At 45.4% G+C, this 14,781-nt stretch overlaps 1 protein-coding gene across 1 annotated transcript in view; it reads left to right on the top strand.

The window, feature by feature from the left end:
* STX8 (syntaxin 8) overlaps positions 1–14,781 on the top strand; it is a 202,855-nt gene that overhangs the window by 23,652 nt on the left and 164,422 nt on the right. The gene's annotated exons all lie outside the window — the stretch shown is intronic.

The following is a 14,781-nucleotide window of genomic DNA, read 5'->3' as shown; positions in this document are numbered from 1 at the left end:
ATGGTGCGATTTTAAAAAAAAAAGGAAAACTTTCTGTCCATGCACATCAGGTCTCCTGCGGTTGTGTGTGCGTGAGTACGCTTGCTTCAGTGCAGCATATTTGTGCAGTGAATTGGGTTGATTTGCACACGTCTGCGCACAGTACTGTACATTTTTACACATGCAGGGCCTGTTCATACGAGCACATGACCAACCCCCACCCCGATTTAAAAGGCTATTTACCCCAATGAGGTCCAGATGTGTTCTTTCCCCCATGGTTTTGCGCAGCGTATTGCTCATCCCCTTCCGTATTTCCAGCTCATCCGGGCGCCTCCCATAGACTTCTATGGGAGCCTTACGCACAAAGATAGAGCAGGATCTGTTGTTTCTTTTTGTGCACAAAAACGTTTGCCAATGCGTCTGTATGAAGCGCCTCTCGGCCGGTTTCACACAAGCGCTAATCTCACACAAGTTTTGTGTGTCGTGAGATTTGAACGAGCTCCTTCACATGAGGGATGTTCTCGCTCACAGCGATGCTGCGAGGAAAGAAATCGTGGCTTGTCCTATTTTTTTCGTGGCCTTTGGAACGTATCACTCATTGATTTCAATAGGACCCTGAATATATCGCATGGCTCTCACATAACGTACGATGTGCGGGTGCGGTGCGAGGTGTCCCAGTGAAGTCGATGGGAAACACTTCCGATCCTCCTTGTGTGTGAAACGTGCGCCTGAGGCTCGGAGTGTCACAGAAGCAATGCGGGACATTTTCCCCTAAATATTCTCTTGCACGTATGGGTAAGATTTACATCGACGAGCGCAATATCAGGCTGAGTTTCTCCGGTGGCTGTGTGCAGTTAGCCGCAGTCTGTGTAAAAAAAAAAGGAAAAAAAAGACAAAAATCATGTTTGAATAGCCAAAATGACTTTAATGGGTGCCTGTGCTGTCCGTTACACCCAGACCAAAAATAGTCCTGTGTGAATAAGCCCTTAGGCCTCAGTCAAACAGGCGTTAGTCCAAAAACATAAAGAACGCTAGAAATGCGCTTTTTTGGTCACCCTGTCACCAAGAAAAAAATATAATAAAAAGCGATAAAAAATCGTATGTATTCTAAAAGAGTACCAGTGTGAACCACAGGACGTCCCGCAAGAAACGGGCCCTCGCACAACTATGTCAGCGGAAAAATAAAAAAGTCATTGCGCTCAGACGATGGAGGCAGAAAAAAAAGTAAAAAAATTAAATATCTTTGAAAAAATAAAAGTAGTACGTAAAAAAAAAAAAACTATACAAGTTTGGTATTGTAGTAATCGCACCGACCCACAGAGTAAAGTCATAAGGTCATTTTTGTTGCAGTTTGTGCACCGTAGAAACAAGACGCAACGAAAGATGGCGGAATGTAATTTTTTTTTTTCATTTCTCTCCACTTAGAATTTTGTAAAAGTTTTTCAGTACATTATATGATACATTAAATGGCACCAGTGAAAAATACAACTCGTCCCGCAAAAAACAACAAGCCCTCATACAGCGACGTCGATGGATAAAGGAGTTATGATTTTTTTTTAAAGGGGGAGGAAAAACCGAAACCGTTTTCCAGTCTGGATCTATAGCGTGTGTCTGGCTGGATGATCCTGGGCATTTCACCGGGTGAGCACCTATCCAGTAGCGCCTCATTATGGTGCAGTGCGGTACTACATGTCCTGTGCCAGGAGGAGCGGTACCTTTGGACACCAGGTTTACTATATGGGACCCTGAAGAAGCTCCTGGCCTCATCGGTGAAGGTGATTCCCAGCTCCTAGCAGCTCTTTCTCACCCTCAGGCCGGGCTCACATGAGCGTAATCTAATTGCGTATTGTGCGCATAATACGCGGTGAATGGAGTCCGTGAATGTACTTCGATTTTCAATGATCCATTCACTCTTGGGTATATTCGTTGCGTGTAATACATGCGCAAAAAACAGTGCAGCATATTCTAGTATACTGCGTATTAGGCGCGATCGAGCCCTATTGTTCTCTCTGGGCACATGATAAAGCTGTACATACGCAGCGTATGTGTGCCGTTTATATGCAGCGGCGCAAAGAAACAAAGCGGAAGAGATTTAAAGAGCAAGTAAACAAGTCAGCCTGCGTATGACCGCGTGCGTGAGATACACTGTCATTCGCAGGGCTAAATGACTTCCCTATGCAGTGATCACCGGCTCACACAGCAGGAGAACGCTGCGTCCTACGCATATGCTTGTGTGCGCATCGACACCCGCGCGGAAGATCCGCTAGAATATTTGCACATTGAAAGGCATTAACTTCGCAACTTCAAACTGTTGTGCGGAAAAAAAATCGCAGCATGCTCTATTTTTGGCGGATTCCGCACGGACGAACTCCATTGGACTCTATGAGGGGGTGCCAGTTGCAGTGCATCCGCAATTACGTTGGATTTTACTATATAAAATTAATGAAGGGAACAGGAATGCGTAATCACCTGCTTGCGATGTTTCGTTTTTTTTCTGCGCAGCTGATCCACTGTTTATCTGTGCAGAAAAATGACCGCGATCATCCGCAAACGATGACTCTTTGAGGGCTTCAGAACTCATTCTTAGTATTTCCAGGCGGTTCGGCGTTCCAATGGCCGCCCAGCCTGGAATGCGCTGATGTTGTGACTTGAGGGACCACTGATATAAATGTCTTTTATCCCAACTCTTATATAACTCTGCACTTGTTTCATTCTCCAATCTCCCCCCTATTAAGTATATTTCCACACAGTCCTTTGGACTGAAGCAGCATGCCATGACAATTTGACAGTCTAATTTAGACCATTATGACTGGCAGTTTGAATAGGGCAGCGGGGCAGGGGTACCGGAGCGATGAAGCCACCCTTTCTTCTTATTTAAGAGCTGGAACGTTCTGCCTCCTGCTCCAGCCCTTTACTCTGTGTCCATCATTCCCCGTTGCCTGAGCTGACAGTTTCCGTCTCCCCTCTTTCCTCCATGTGACGTTCCACGTTCCGCTTACTGCTCTGCTGATCATATGAACCTTCCGGTATCCACATCTGCTTTTCTTAACAAATTAGGGAAATTCATCAGAGTTTGTGTTGGGCCATAACTTACTAAGTGTTAAACAATGAATGATTATCCTGGTTTTAGGTAGTCAGGGTATTTTACGATGGAAATGTTAGATTCAACCAGGTAGAACCTAATCGGCAAGATGACAAAGTGTTGGACACTCTTCTATCAACGTGAATTGTTACCTTGTATGTAAAGGTAAAGTCCCCTGTTGTCATGACTGACTCCTCGGGTGACGTCACATCGCGACGTTTTCTTGGCAGACTGTTTTTGCGGGTTGGTTTGGCATTGCCTTCCCCAGTCATTTTTTACTGACCTTGGAAGGATGGAGGGCTGAGTCCACCTTGAGCCGGCTACTTGCCCCAGGCGGGGATTGAACCCACGACTTCATGAGCGAGAGCTTAGGACTGCATTTCTGCTGCCTTAACACTCTGCGCCACACGAGGCTGTTACCTTGTACCTGTTACAAATTTTCAAAATGGCCGCTCAGCTGTCGTATTATCTTTTTTGAATGTTTATGAACCTTTCCCCTGTGTAGGGGTTCTTACATATTCTTGTTTTCAATCACATGCCTGTTATTCATGTGGATATTGCTTTGACAGACACCACCTATCTAAACATTGTTGTAGACCAAGTAGACGTCTTCATGGTAGCGGTACTTTCTAATGGCAGTGGCCTCTTCGTGCCAATTGTTCAGGAATGGTTTGAGGAACATGACAAAAAGTTCTAGGTGATGACTTGGCCTCCAAATTCTCCAGATCTCATTCCGATGAAGCATCTGTGGGATAACCTGGAGAATCAAGTTTTATCGATGGACATCTTCCATCTTGGTGCCCGATACACAGGATCCCTTCAGAGGTCTTGTGTGGTCTGCGCCTCCAAGGGTCAGAGCTGTTTTGGCGGCCAAGGGGGCACCTACACAATATTAGGCAGGTGTTTTTAATACTATGACTAGTCGGTGTATACAACGCCTTGAACTCTTTCATGGTTCTCACAGCACTCCTCAACAGTATTTGCAGTGTGGTAGGGCTGGACTTGAGGAGAAGAGAGCCCAGAGCTTCGTACTGCCCCCCCGTCTGGCTTACCTTTATCCTATGCTACATCCTGGTGCCATATGCTCCCTAGGTGAGTGGCGCACCTCCAGACAGCCATCCACATGATGTAAATGGAGATGTGATCAATCGGACCAGACCACCTTCTTCCATTGCTCTGTGGGCCACCTCTGATGCTCTCTTGCCCTTTCTCTGAAAGCTTTACGGCTACTAACCCTCACACATGGCCAGCTATGATGCCCTGCATGTTGGCCCCTTTCTACCATAAGCAGCATTTACTTTTTTCAACAATTTGTGCCACTGTATACTTCTGTAGGGTTGGACCAGACGGGCTAGCAATCACTGCCCATGCATTTCAGTGAGCCTTGGGTGTCCATAACCCTGCTGCTACTTCACTGGTTGTTCTTTCTTGGACTACTTTTGGTAGGTACTAACCACTGCATACTGGAATGCTCCCACCAGGAATGGCTGTTTTGGAGATAGTCTGACCCATCTATCTAGCCATCACAATTTGGCCCTTGTCACACACTCGGGTCCTTACGCTCGCTCATTTTTCCAGCTTCCAACACATCAACCTAAAGAAGTGTCTGTTGCCCCTTGGGACTACTTGTCAGCTGCCCCTTGGGACTACTTGTCATGGGCCATTATCACAAGACGATCTGCGTTATTCACTTCACCTGTCAGCAGTTCTAATGCTGCGGATGATTGGTGTATCGTTCCATACATAAGATGTAGAATAGTGGATATATTAATTAGTGGTTAGAGATGAGCGAGCACGCTCGGAAACAGCAGTTACTGGAGCGGGCAGCGCTCATCTCGAGTAACTGCTTACCGGTCCGACCGTGCAGCGGGGGGGGGGCAGAGAGAGAGATCTCTCTCTCTCGCCCCCCGCATGGCAAATGCGCGCCGATTGAAATGGCTAATTATTTCCAGAAGTGTTTTTTTTCCACCAGTGTTTCACGCACCTCCTTGCCTGTCGCACGAGCGTTTGCACCCCCCCCCCCCCCAATTGACTTCTATGAGGAAATTTGGTGCACAAAAATAGAGCATGTCCTATCTTTTTTTTGCACGGCTGAAAATGCGCACCCAAAATACGCGCGTATGAACAAAGCTCGCAAGTACGTCCGTGTGAAGCCAGTCTTTATAATGGGCTGCTGCTCGGCACAATTGCTTTCTGCGTCTAGTACGGCCGGCGCAGCGTGCAACGTCTGTTGTGAAGTCCGGCCGCGGGACTCCCCGTGTCCGTAAAGCACCAGCCTGCCGTCTCTTCAAGTGTCCTCCTTAATAAGTGTGATAATTAGTTAAATCTGCTGGTGTAATCAGAAGCGATCTGCACAGTCCAGCGCACAGCGATGATTTCAGGGGTTTAGGCGATTAGTGAATGCAGACAGTGGGTGGCTAATTGGATAATCTTTAATCTTCACACCAGCAAAAAAGCTGAGCCGGCCGATCACAGGATGCAAAGGAAGTTATGCCTTGTCCTGCTGGAAGGCGCTTACCAAACATGTCAGGGAGATTACACTTGCCTGCAGAGATAATCGCACTACTAGAAAAGGGCTGATAAAAAGGGGGGATTTTCACTCCCTTTTTTTTAATGAGTTGGAGTTAGCAGTAATTCAGGCCAGAACAATACCGCGTCCAGTCTGAGGAGAGCGGCTTAGGGGGCTGAAGCTTCATGGTGATGTAGACATGCTAGCAAAACCTTAATTACGTCTTATGAACGACCCACAGACATGGGAGAGTTTGTCTTCTACCACAAGGGCGATTCTGGGCCCGTATAAACTTTACTAAAGTTCCAAAAGTGGCATTTCGGTTCAGTACTGATGCTCCAAAAGGGTCCTGGTAGCTTAGATATTGTTCTATCCCATCACTGAACATGCAATAAAAAGGTTTGTTACAGCAAAGACCAATCGCTGACCAGCAGAACACTAGATTAGACCAGAAAGAAAGCCAAATCTAGGGTGGTCTCACACTTGGGTTGGGGATTCCACTCTACTGCTGCACTCAGGGGAATCCCTCCGGCTGAATGGCTCAGTCTCAAGTCGGAAAAAAACAGCGCCGAATGGACCCCATTGGCTTAAATAGGGTCTGTTCGGTTTCCGCTGCACTACCCACCCTTTGGATGAAAGAAAAAGCACCACACGCAGCACTGCTTCTTCTGGTCTTTTGAGCCGGCTCTGTAGAGGAACCTCTGACCGGAGGTCATTCATATTCCAGAGTATCTAAGGCCGGTTTCATATCTGTGTTGGAATCCCCGGTCGGAGGTTTCATCGCAGATCCGGCTCAAAATAGCAGAAGAAGCAGTGCTGCATGCAGAGCTTCTACCGCCATCCAAAAGCTGCTTACCAGACCCCATGGATCAAATGGACCCCATTATAGTCAATGGGGTCTGTCCGGCCGCAGGGATTCTCCTTGCCTGCTCCCTGAACGGAACAGGAAAAGGGAACACTAGATGCGGATGTAAAACCACCCTAAGGCCTCCTGTCCACGGGGAAAATCAGGCAGATTCTTCATGCAGAATCCCGCAGCGGGTCCCTCCTTTCCTGCGGACATGAGGCCTAAAAAGAAGAATTACTGACCTGTCCGAATGCTGTGGATCTGTCGCAGCCGGATCTTCTTTCTTCGGCCGGTGGATGTGCTCGGCACGCCGGTAGCATGTCGCGCGAATGCACCGTGCACTCCATTTTTTTTTTTTTTTTAAACTCCTGCTCTCCTGGGTCAGAGAGCAGGAATTCAGCTGCGGGTCTCCCGCGGATCCGGACGGCTTCCATAGGCTTCAATAGAAGCCTGCAGGAGACCCGCACCTAAATGGAGCATGCTGCGGGTGTTTTCCCGCACACGCAATCCGCGCCTCAAGGGAAAATGACATCCGCAGGTATTTAAATACCTGCGGGTGTCCAATGCATCCCCATGGGGCGCGGATCACGCGTGCGGGTGAAACACTGCGGATCTGTCCCCGTGGACATGAGGCCTAGACAATGCCTTCATGTAACAGCACTGTTGTAGTACACCCAGATACAGGGAACACAGGGGGTTAAATCTGCTGCAGCAACAATTCTCGGCCCCCTACAGGTGTAGTCCAGGGGTCCAGAGGCATTCATGTCTGTAGAATAAAATGTGGTCTTCCTTTTTAGGCTGTATTTGCGCAGACGATATTCTCGCCTGAGTTTTGTGCGCTGCGAGGTGGACGCAAATAGGAGCCATGATTTGTAACGCCTCTATTTACATCTACAAGGGGGAACAATCGCAGCATGTCCCATTGTCTTGTGGGTTTGGCATTGGAATAGTACATGCAGGGGGCCGGTGTCCGGCCAGTCTGAAGGAGGAACCATGCCGGAAGGTTACCGATGAGATACAATATAAGGAAAGATGGAGGCACATGATACGGCGCCGATGTAGGAATGGCATTGGTTGGTTTCGGCTTTACATAGTTGGTGATTTCACACATATATATCTAATATACAAGCAACCATCTGATATATACAGAAAACACAACCGTAGACTTATATCATAGAACATCGCAACGGCTAAACGGTGTGGAGGAAGGCAGCGGAAAGGAAACCAGCGCCTAGTGATGAGTAAGAGGCTCCTGGTAGATCTGACCACAGGCCATTAATGCATGAAGATATGGCATCTGGACATGGAGGACATGAGGAGTTGGTCTAATGGGCCCAAATTCTGTGCAGTTGGACTTCAACTTTCTGTGTCTAATGATGATCAACTGTAGAACCACTTTTTGGCTTCTTCTCCTTACTTTCAAAAAATTCTTAACTCTTTTCTTTTTGTCGATGTGGCTGTCTGAGGGCTTTTTTTTGCGGGACGAGTTGTATATTTCAATGGTCCTATTTAATGAGGTGCTAATGTACAGATGAACTTCATAAAATTTGAAAAGTGGAGTGAAATTGGGGAAAACTGCAATTGTGCTATCTTTCGGGGAGGTCTTGTTTTTACAGCATACGCACTGCAGCACAACCGATCTGATAAGTGTACCCTGGGGGTCAGTAGGATTTGGGTGATACGAAATTTGTTTAGTTTTTTTGTTTTACTTTAAAAAAAAAAAAAAAAAAAAAAAAAAACTTCTGCCCCCTCTTCTGATGGCCGTAACGTCTTTATTATTTCATCAATGTAGCTGTGGTTTCTATTTGTACCATTTTGGGGTACACAGAACGTTTTGATCAGTTTTTAGTACGTTTTTGTATTGGAGACAGGGAGTCTAAAAAAGCCCAATTCTGACCCTGTGTTTTTTTCTTTTTCACGATGTACGTTGTGCAGGATGAATACATTACTTTGATCTGACGTTTAGAGACGCCGCAATGCCAAATAAGTTTTTTTTTGTTTTGTTTCTTTTTTCCCCCTTTTGTTTTGATTTTATTATTACACATATGGGAAAGGGGATTTTTAACACTTTTACTATAATTTTCTTTTAATTTTTAAACCTTTTTTTTTTTTATTTTTATTTTTTTACAGTAATAAACTTTTTTTTCCATTTATTTAAAAATTTTTTTTGTCTTTTAGGAGACTTGAACTTGCAATTGTTTGAGATTGCTTATACCATATACTGCAACACTTCAGTATTGCAATATATAGTATTTCTGCTGGCATTATATTAGGACGGGTTACAGGCCTGTCTTAGTAGGCTGAAATTACCGGGCCACTCCGGGGGCCTTTAGAAGGGCTGCCATGATGCCTGGCTAGCAACGTGCCATTTATCTGTTGGGGAAAGGGGGCTGTAGGCACAGCGTCATTAATGGCCACAATCTGCGTAACTCCGATCGTTTTAGAATTGTATCGCCTGTCCTTAGTAACTCTGGATCTTAGAGGAAAAAGCATAATTAAAGAAGGGTTGTGCCTGATGGGTTCTCACTTTCTGGATAAATTGGGGTACAGTAGTCTGGGTTGTGTGGTATATACATTTGGGGCTTTCTTTCAGAATAGAAGCTGAGTCTGTGCCATCTGCAACTAGAGCCGTCAGTGACTGACAACTGGCCTACCACTGCAACAGCGGACATCGGTGAGAAGACGATTCCCGCTGTTAACACCTTACATGTAGCAATCACTGTTGATTGTGGCAGATAAAGGGTTCACAGAGGGAAATGTTATCCTGGAGGGCTGATGGTTTGTCATGGCAACCGGGCGCCATTGCGTGGCATCTGGGTCTGCCATGGCATATGATTACTAAGCAATAGTGATAATACATTGCAGTACAGACATACTGCAATGTAGTATTGGAGCGATTTTATGTTTCTACAGGGACATAAAATATGTGTAAAAAAATAAATAAAAATGGTGAAAAAGTCAGAAAAATTAGTAATTAAAAAAAACCTTTTTGCCCAGTTTCCACTTTAAAAAAAAAAACAAAACAAAAAAAACGTTTGGTATTACCATGTCCGCGAGAACCTGAGGAATAAACTGATCACAGAAACATAAACATTTAAACAAAACCCTATAAAACTGCGCCAAAATGCTGATTTTGTACATTTCAGCTCCCCCAAAAAATGCAATAAGAGTTTCAAAAAAAGACACATGAACCTCAAAATAGTACCAATAAAAACATGCAAAAAGCAGCCACCATAGAGCACCGCCAACAGGAAAAGAAAACAGACATGTGGCTTTCAGTGCAAATAAGGGAGATGGAATAAATCCTCCACAGTGCCTCCTATTTATTCCATCTCCCTTATTTGCATATTACCCAGAGGAGCGTGCGTGGCCATTTGAGCCTCCTCACTTAGTTTATAGTATATAGTTGCTCTCCCTAAGGAGAAAACAGCGTTTCTGACCACTTTCAGTGCAGCAATGCAAAAAAATATATAAAATTTTACTTAAAAAAAAGAAAAGAAAAGGGGATTTTATTGTGTAAAGTTGGAAAAACCTAAAAATTTGTGTGTGTGTATGTATGTATGTATGTATGTATAAGCCCTACTCCAAAATTAAGCACTGCTAACAGTTAATTAAAAAAGTCAATTTAAATAGTGTCCAGGTAGCTATACATGTAAAAAGTTAAACCTTTTTGGACAAAAATTAATATAAGACACTGTCTTATTTTCGGGGAAAGACGTTATATATACACGAATATCTTCTATATAATTTTGGTATTGTAGTTGGACCGACACTTAGAATAAGTTTCTCATGTAATTTTCATCTGCATGATTAGCATTGTAAAAAAACCTGCAAAAAACAAAGGCAGAACGGGGGTGTAAATGTAAATATACACAAAACAGGAACCCATAATAACTGCAGCTCGTCACGACAAAAACAGCCCTCATACAGCCATGTTGATGGAAAAGTAAGGAGTTATGGGGATGAAAACCCCCAAAAAACGTTTGCATTCTTATGGCCAAAATAGACTGCGTCACTAAGGGGTTAGGGCATTGTCCAGCTGGAAGGTCCCGGTCTCCAATCTCTTGCAGACTGAAGCCGGTTCTCCTCCAGACTTGCCTGGTATTTACTGCCACCCATCTTTCCTTCAGTCCTGACCAGTTTTCCATTCCCTATAGATGAGAAGTACCCCACAGCATGATGCTGCCCCCACCGGGCTTCACTGTGGGAATGGTGCTCTTGGGGCGATGGAAATGTTGGGTTGGCCAAAAAGTTCAGTTTTAGTCTCATCTGCCCAGAGAACCTTCTTCCGTGTGTTTGGGGAGTCTGCCGCATGCTGTTTGCTGACCTCCATATGTGCCGCATGCTGTTTGCTGACCTCCATATGTGCCGCATGCTGTTTGCTGACCTCCATATGTGCCGCATGCTGTTTGCTGACCTCCATATGTGCCGCATGCTGTTTGCTGACCTCCAGATGTGCCGCATGCTGTTTGCTGACCTCCAGATGTGCCGCATGCTGTTTGCTGACCTCCAGATGTGCCGCATGCTGTTTGCTGACCTCCAGATGTGCCGCATGCTGTTTGCTGACCTCCATAAGTGCCGCATGCTGTTTGCTGACCTCCAGATGTGCCGCATGCTGTTTGCTGACCTCCATATGTGCCGCATGCTGTTTGCTGACCTCCAGATGGGTTTTCTTATGTTTCTCTGTAAGCCATGACTGTCTTCTGGCGGCTTTTCCATAAAGCCCCACGCTGTAGAGTGTCTGGTTATAGTGTCCAGTGCACAGACACTTCCATCACTGAATCTTTGTAGTCCCTTCAGATTTATCATTGGTCTTGTTGACTCTGTGATTAGTGCCCTCCTTGCCCGGTCTGTGGGTTTTGCTGGGCGTCCTTCTCTTGTCAGGTTTGTAGTTGCGCCATATTCTTTCCATCGCCTTATAATACATATAATGGCGCTCTGTGGAAAGTTCAGAGTTTGGGATCTTTTTTTCTTTTTCCAACCCTGATCTCTACTTTTCCACAACTTTACCTCTGACCTGTTGGGAGAGCTGCTTGGCCTTCACAATGCTTGCTTAGTAGTGTTACGGACTAGGTGTGACAGATCATGTGACACTTTGTACACAGGGAACCAGATTCAACTAATTATGTGACTTCAGAATTTAATTAGTTGGACCAGACCTAATTTAGTAGAAAAGCTTAATCCAGTTAATACAAGTGGAGGAAAATCCAAGCCGCCCCAGGGTTACCCAGAAATATAATATATATATATATATATACATATACACAGCACACAGGTATTCCGCAGCGCTGTACACAGTTTGTCATCCCTTACATTGGGCTATGTTTTTGGAGTGTGGGAGGAAACCCACACAAACACAGGAAGAACAGAAAACTCTTTGCAGATGTTGCCCTTGGTTGGACTTGAACCCAGGACTCCGGCTGTGCAAGGCAATAGTCCTGACCACTAAACCAATGAGATGCCGCACAGCTTGGTCATTGGTTCTAGACTGGCCGGAATTCCAAAAACTATCAACTCTGTGAATTCTTTTTTTCTCCGATGATATCGAGAGTAAACCACAAGAATAGTGGATGGAGGAAAACAGCCAGGTAAAGGGGATCCTGTAGACATAAACAGCTCATCGGTGAAAGGGGTCAGAGGAGGATGTCAAGAATTGTTCTGACAGACTGTGCACAATGAAGCATATTGTAGCCAAATACAACTCTGGTGCTCCAACTAACAGGTCCGACTGCACTCCTTGTTGCTCCTTAGTACCAAAGGGATATAAGAGCTGATGGTCGTTTCGAGTACCATTACTAACTAAGAGAAATGGAAAGAAAAGACTCCAGGGGGAAAAAGAGAGCAAAAATGGGATCACTGAGTAATTGAAAATCCAGATTTCTGTTGCCCCGTGCTGACGGGAGGTCAGAATTGGGCACAAGCTGTATGAATCGATGCCCCTTCCTGTCAGGCTGATGGAAGTGGAGTAATGGTGTGGCGATAACATTTTGGCACAACCTTGGTCCTCTGATCCCTGTGGATGGACGGGTTCTCTACCAGGCTGATGTTTTAGACACCTACCGTCTCGTTTGAAAAACTGAAGTTGAATCCAAGATGGCAGCCATTGTGGTACCAACCTAACACGTTTACCTCTTCTTGTCTCTAAAGTTGGGTCACCATCTACCAAACTCGTTTCATATGGGTGTTTCGGTACTTTTGGGTCACCAATCCCATGCCCTCTACTTGAATGCATCATACCCGCCTATACCCCTTCATGGGCACATTTATCGGCCATGTCTTTGTATATTACACCAGCAGGCATCTCTTCCTCACACCTTTTACCGGTCTATGTCCCAGTAGTTATTCGGGAGGGGTATCATCACTCCTGAGGGAGACACCAAGAAGGTGAGTTAGGAGACTTATAAGGTCATCCATGCTCCTCTGCTGAATATGCAAATAAGGGAGATGGAACAATACCTCTGCAGCGCCACCTATTGGATGGCAGCATTCCTTCATATCAATGCTTGACCCTTTATACAGGTCTGTACAGCAGTGATTGGGAATATAATCCCAACTATTGCTCTACATACCTGTTTAAGGCATCAAGCATTGATATGTAGGAATGCTGCCATCCAATAGGTGGCGCTGCAGAGGTATTGTTCCATCTTCCATACTAGCAAGTTATTACAAGTTTTGTGTTTGGATTTGTCAATGGGATCACTTCTCAAAACTGGACAGTAGATGGCGCTGCACACCAACTAATGACTTGTTAGCCTGAAGTTTCTGGTCTGAAACTTCTTATTACTTGTCATGGCACTAATATGTCAGGGCCCTCCTGAATCTCGTTGCTATCAGTCACATCCGGCCGTCTCTATTTTCCGTCTTTATGTCGCTCTTCAGTTTCAGATCATTTGAGTAATATTTGTGTAGAGCGTTAATCATCCTAAAATGGTGAAATTACTGTTCTGTATGGATCCCATCCTGCAGCGTTGTGCGGCTTCAGTGATGTAATCATCCCCATAGTCGTTAGGTTAGGCATATAGCCGCACCTGTCAGGAGGGATTCTCCACATGTACCCCCGACAGATGCCAGTGTGTAGGCACGCAGTGGTATCTGCTACGCAGAGGTGTCTGAAAAGTATCCGCACGTTGTTGGTTTTTTACTGTGTAGAATAGGACAGTTTGCTGCGCTACTCCATACAGGGAAAGAACGTATAGCGGCCCAGCCGGCCATGGGGCGATTGGAGACCTATGTATTTGCCTGTGCCGCCTGTGGCATCCGGACACTTTCATGGAGTAAGTTGGCTCCCAGCATGAAAAGCCTTGGCCTGAGATGTACTGGTTAGGCTGCAGTCGTATCATAGCGTGACTTCACACCGCCGTATTCCGCAGCGTATTAAACGTGCGATCTTTACACACATAATGAGTTAAGAGAACTCAGTGATTGCAATGGGTTCGTTCAGTTGAGCCTATTTTTTCGCACAATGTTCAATAGTATGAAAAAATACCCCCCATGACCCTCCTCTGTTCGGATTTCGCATTTAAATCAACGGTCGTGTGTAAATACGCACAAAACATGCAGGGAAACGGCGTATTTGCTACATAATCAGGAAAGGCCATTTGCACACAGCCGAGAAAATAGCGCAAGATTTCTGCTTTGCGAGATGCATAAATATGAACCCTATTCTTTTGAACGGGGTCACACACATGAGCAATTATTTTTTTCTTTCCCGCATTGGACTGCGATGCAGGAAACAAATCATGGCATGTCCGATCTCTAATTGTTTGGTTGCTAGGTGCACGCCATGCGAGATCTGCCATTGGAGACAATGGGTGAAGCTCCGCCATCCTGCGCCATGGCTGTCAGATGCAGCGGAGTATCGCTACTTCCCTGAAGTGATGTAAGGAGGTTTTGATATAAAAATGCCTGGCATCCACAGGGGAATCGTATGTTGGCGAGCGCGATACCGGGCCGTGATTCATATACAATATGGTCGAGCAAATGTATATTTAGGAGTATGTACACATGGCAGAATCTGCAGATTTATTACGGTCAGTGGGCTTAATCTATGTGGGGAGGTACCAACTCTTTTCTGTACTGATCCGTATGACTAAATGACGCGCCATTTCTTCACGCAGTCCGCTGGAAATCCTCTACGGAGATTTTTCCCAATGACCGGATTACATCCATGCAGTAAAACCCTCGGTACAATAGCTGCAGCTTTCTGCGTGATGTTATAGGTGGATTCCGCCAAGTGAACATACCCTGGGGTAGATATCACACCTGCGTTGGATCCTCCGGTCAGGGGATCCATCACAAATCCAGCTCAGAATACCGGAAGAAGAAGCGCTGTGTGCATGCAGATCTTCTGTATCCTTCCAAAAG

The sequence above is a fragment of the Eleutherodactylus coqui genome, chromosome 13 (assembly GCF_035609145.1).
Source record: "Eleutherodactylus coqui strain aEleCoq1 chromosome 13, aEleCoq1.hap1, whole genome shotgun sequence".
NCBI lineage: Eukaryota > Metazoa > Chordata > Amphibia > Anura > Eleutherodactylidae > Eleutherodactylus > Eleutherodactylus coqui.
The sequence above is the reverse complement of the archived record's forward strand: the minus strand, read 5'-3'. Positions and strand labels throughout refer to the sequence as shown.